Consider the following 5,691-nt stretch of genomic DNA (forward strand, 5'->3'; position numbering starts at 1 on the left):
TCATTTTTCTCCAACATTTTGATCCTCTGTGTGTGCTTCCAGAGCTATCCAGATTAAGAACCATGATTGCAGTTTAACCATCAATCTTTGGTAATATATTTCTTGTCTCCACTACTCTAGTGTATGTACTAATGACTTCCAGAGTATAGAGTATATATAATGCCTAGTTTACACAATACTTTTAAACAGTTAGCTATTTTAATCTTTATCCTCACAACAGGTAAAGTAGGTATTATTATCACCATCAATCCAGGAGGAAATGAGGTCCTAGGGAGTTCAAATGATCCTTATACACAGCTGGAAAAAGCAGAACCAGAATTAGAATCTAGATCCTTTGACAAGAGGCCTGCAGAACATACAAGAGCAGGAAGATGGTGAAAAACTTGGAGAAGAAAGTGAACAAGGGAGCAAGAAGCCTGCTGTATTATAGGTCCCCCCATTCCCTGCATCTGAAAAGAATCCAAGAGGCTTGGGTTCAGAAGCAGGTCATGAAAGAGAAGCTATAATTACTAAGTGAGGCAACTGTTGAAATGAGCTGCAGACTTTTTGGTTTCTTCATCCCTTTCAGAATCCTGTACAGTGGTGGTTTCCAATGCATGTTCTAGGGAGCCTTAGGGTCAAGTTTGCGAAGGTTCCTTAGGGTCAACATGACATCATGGGTACCACGTTCACCTGTTTTAGATATTGGACATCTGTGTATGATTTAAGTTGAAGAACATTTTGCTACTTAGGAAAAAATCTTTGAAAATTGTCATTATGCAGGGCTATTTAACCTCTTGTCCATTTAGCTCTGCAGGACATCTGGATAATTTTCAGCCAAGGGATTTACCATTTGGAGAGGTAAACAGTGACCTAGACTGTCACATGGGAGCTAGGAGGTGGAGTGATGATCATGCTGAAGACATGGGATTAGAAGTCATGGGGATTTGGTCATCCGGGGTCAGAAAAGGTGGCCCACCAAGGCTGTGATAGTGGGAACCGTGAGCCAAGCAGGACCACTTCAGGGAATGTGAGTAGTGTGAACAGGAACTGAGAAATGAATGTAGGGGATCAAGTTCCAGACTTTTCTCATACCTATGCCAGAGCTCTGTTAAATCCTAGGGACCCAGATTGGGCTTCACTCCTGGGAGGTTCGATGTACCACTAGAAACATTATCAACCACACCAAACAGAATTGGATCTTGTCTTGCGAGCACTCCACTTTTACCTGTCATTTCCATGAATGTGTGAAGTTAACATTCAACTCTGTCATCTGCCTAAGCTGGATAAATTCCATTGATTCCACTAGTAAGCCTAGCCCATTCCAGGTCAGGGTCTGGGACTGGGTAACGATTAGCAACAAGAACAGATTCAGGCTGAAATCTGATATAAAAATGACTACAGTTTAGCCAGGTGTGATGGTGCACACTTGCGATCCCAAGTACTCAGGAGGCTGGGGCAGGAGGATCTCTTAAACTCAGAAAGCCAAGGCTGTACTACTCTGTGATTGTGCCTGTGAATAGCTGTAGTACTCCAGACTGGGCAACAGAGCAAGTCCTCGTTTCTTAAAAAAAAATCAAAATACATTTAGTCACAAGCCACCATCAACATCATCACCATCCTGAATCTGTCATAAAAAAGCCAATAAGCAATTTTTTTTTTGCACTGCAAAGACAAAAACCAGAAACCTTGCCAGAAATCTTTTGGGGGATTCTGAAATCAAGACATTTCAGAGGCATGAAAACAAGACCAGCGGTGCAAGTAAATGCTATCCTTTGCTTCACACTTGTGTCATAGAAACAACAGCCAATGTACAATATTATCTCAGAGGACAGGAAAAGACCTTGGGAAGTTTAATCCTGGATATCCTTGGCCTAGGATGAAATATTCAGGTGGAACATTGGCCTGCTTATGAGCTGTGCACATGAATTCCTAAGAACTGCAACCACTCAGCCTAAGTCATCCCCCCTGGTAATTCTACCTCCCCACAGCAGCACCCAGACTCACTGTTACATTAGGCAATTGTGGTGGGCTGGTAACCTGATAGCAGAGCATTATGCAGTTATGTGGGAACTCTGGTTTCTGGAACAGACTGAGGTTCCCAAGCTCTGGTCTTATGCTATTTGGGCGTGTCTTTCACGAAACACTCTATGTAAAAAACAGAAACACTAGCACTGTTTGGGGGCATGTTTTTCAAAAGAGGCATGACATCAATCCATTTCTTTCAAAGAGTTCTCATCAAAAAAGAGAAAAGCTGGTGATAACAATAAATAACTCCCTTCTCTGCCTGACATTTGTCCCCCTAGCTTGTTTAAATACTGTCCTTTTGGGTAAGTTATATCGTTTATAAATTAAAGTGTAGCAAAATAATGGTAGAGGTACATTACACTCTTGTTTCGTTTCTTAATTTTTATTATTATTATTTTTTGAGATGGAGTCTTGTTCCATAGCCCAGGCTGGGGTGCAGTGGCATGATCTCGGCTCACTGCAACCTCTACTTCCCCAATTCAACCGATTCTCCTGCCTCAGACTCCCAAGTAGCTGGGATTACAGGTGCGTGCCACCATGCCCGGCTAATTTTTGTTTTTTTTAGTAGAGACAGGGTTTCACCATATTGGCCAGGTGAATGGTCTCGAACTCCTGATCTCGTGATCCACCCACCTTGGCCTCCCACACTGCTGGTATTACAGGTGTGAGCCCGGCCTACACTCTTGTTTCTTAAATAAACCATTTCACTTGGTAGGAAAGCAAAGTGAAATATTTCAGATTTAAGCAGTGAAAATGGATGGGAGAAAGTAATAAGGGTTTATTATGTTCCAGTTTTCATGCTTTTGATAAGAAGCAAATTCCCTGTGCCCCATCATCCAAACCTTACAAAAACTGGCTTTCAGAAGATGGGAAAGAAAGGAGAAGAGGCAGAATAAAGCATTTTCTTTCTTTCTTTTCCTTCTTTCTTTCTTTCTCTCTCTCTCTCTCCTTCCTTCCTTCCTTCTTTCCTTTCTTCCCTCTCTCTCTCTTTCTCTCTTCCTTTCTTTCATTCTTTTTTTGAGACGGAGTCTCACTCTGTTGCTCAGGCTGGAGTGCAATGGTGAAATCTCAGCTCACTGCATCCTCCATCTCCCAGGTTCAAGTGATTCTCCTGCCTCAGCCTCCTGAGCAGCTGGGATTACAGGCACCCACTATCGCGCCTGGCTAATTTTTGTATTTTTGGTAGAGACGAGGTTTCACCATCTTGGCCAGGCTGGTCTTGAACTCGACCTCAGGTGATCCACCTGCCTTGACCTCCCAAAGCGCTGGGGTTACAGGCATGAGCCACTGCGCCTGGCTGAGCATTTTCATTACTCAAGCTGAGGGATGGCATTGCTTTGGCCTTACAGCTGTACTGCCACATTCTCAGAGTGAGAGCTCAGATGTTTGATGGGAATTTGACTCCACTAGTCAGATCTTCTTAAAGGTTACTCCTAAAGCCACGTTAAGGAGAGGTGGAGAACACAATCTGGTAGGAGTAGAGGGTTGTGGGAAAGGAGAAAAAGAGAATGAAGAGATGCAGAGAGAGAGACTGCTGAGAAAACTAGGTTAGGAGAGCAACTCAGAAAAGCTTGTGAGATTTTACTGTGTCCCCTCTAGATATGCGTAGAAGAATTTTAGGTATGAACTGGAACATGGGACATTGACATTGAGAAAAGAAAATTTCAGGCAATATATTTAAGGTTTGTGTTAACAAGGGCTTGGTCACCCTGATGAACAAGTGCCAGGTCCCTAGCCTCGTGGGAGAGACCCCTGTTGACTCCTCAAGCCCACTTGTGTCTATGTGTGAGATGTGTGCAGGTGACGTGCCTGAGGGCAGGGTTCTCATCCAACTCTATAGCCAGGTAAGCTGGCTAAGTTGTGGCATGCGCCCCTTGGTCACCCCTCTTAAATGAGCTAGTGAAGAAACAGGTGGTGCTGCATCTTAAAAGTTTCCAGAGGTGAGATTTTAAAGTTTGGAAAGATGTCACTTTAGAATTATTTGCAAACAGCTTCCACATAAAGGAAAGTTTCCAAAAGAAGGTGAGTTATCACTCAGATACCTAAATTTTTAATAGAGGAAATTTCCAAAAATACTCGAAAGTCTTTTTTTCCTTTTCTTTCTTTCTTTCTTTCTTTTTTTTTTTTTTTTTNTTTTTTGAGATGGAATCTCCCTGTCGCCAGGCTGGAGTGCCTGGAGTGCAGTGGTTCAATCTCGGCTCACTGCAACCTCTGTCTCCCAGGTTCAAGCGATTCTCCTGCCTCAGCCTCCTGAGGAGCTGGGACTACAGGTATGCGCTGCCACATCCGGCTAAATTTTTTGTGTATTTTTAGTAGAGATGGAGTTTCACATGTTGACCAAGCTGATCTCGAACTCCTTACCTCAGGTGATCTACCCACCTTAGCATTTCAAAGTGCTGGGAGTAGAGGCATGAGCCCCCACACGCAGCCATATCCCAGTATTTGCAATTTCGATCCAATGACGTATACTGCTGTGTTTGGAACTGGGAGCTCTGGTCATACTTTTTCCTGACATTCATGCTCCAGCTGGAAGGGGCAGACTCAGAAAGTCACAGAAATTCCAAGCAGTGCTATTCTCTCAGACAATATCCAGTTGGACCAGGATGGACACTGATCAATGTTAACTCATCCATAGGCAGGCCAGCGAGAAAAGAGAAAAACTGGGCCAGGCCAATTAGATTTCTTTCTTTAAAATTATGGCCTTGAGAAACGGAGAGACTGACTTCTTAGCTGTAAGAAATAGAAGGTCGCATAGCCTGGGAAGCTAGGCTACCCATCATGATATATGTTTTATATGACAAGAGAAGAGAGCAGATGTAGAGAAAGGGGGAGGAAGGGAACAGAGAGGAAAGGGGAATATCCTAAAAAGAGTGATTTGGGGCCAGGTGTGGTGGCTCACACCTGTAATCCCAATACTTTGGGAAGCCGAGCGGGGTGGATCACAAGGTCAAGGTTCAAGATCAACATGGGCAAGATGGTGAAATGCTGTCTCTACTAAAAATACAAAAATTAGCCTGGCATGGTGGCAGGTATCTGTAATCCCAGCTACTTGGGAGACTGAGGCAGAGAACTGCTTGAACCCAAGAGGCGAAGGCTGCATCGAGCCGAGATTGTACCACTCCACTCCAGCCTGGGCGACAGGGTGAGACTCCATCTGGAAAAAAAGAAAGAAAAAAAAAAAGAGTGGCTTTGGTTCCTGGCAAGATTCCAAGTCCCATGCGTTCCCATGGTATTTCATTTCTTGTTTTTTGAATTCCTGTGACTCTTGTTTGTTTTGTAACCATCACTCCCCACCCCTCAACCACAGCCACCACTCCCGGCTCTCGCTCCAAACTACCCTCACCTCTACGGAGTGGGTTCTCCTGGCTCTCTGTTCCTTCCAGCCATGAAGATGGATGCCTGAATAAAACACCCCCCCAAACGCTATCTGGGATTACCCTTCTAGCCACCAAATTAACAGAATACAATCTGACAAAAAAGGAGAAAGAAAATAAAGTAAAAAAGATGGAAAACCCCACAAAGTAGATGTGAGAGATATGATCAACATTTAACTAAACTTAATGAAATGTAAATTTTTACATTTAAATTTTAAAGTAAAAATGTTTTCCCTAAATAAGGAAAAATGAAAGATGACATAATGGGTAGAATAATAAAAGACTGGCAAAAAAAAAAAAAAAAAAGGCA

This window comes from Cebus imitator, unplaced genomic scaffold (genome assembly GCF_001604975.1).
Source record: "Cebus imitator isolate Cc_AM_T3 unplaced genomic scaffold, Cebus_imitator-1.0 Scaffold9, whole genome shotgun sequence".
Classification (NCBI taxonomy): domain Eukaryota; kingdom Metazoa; phylum Chordata; class Mammalia; order Primates; family Cebidae; genus Cebus; species Cebus imitator.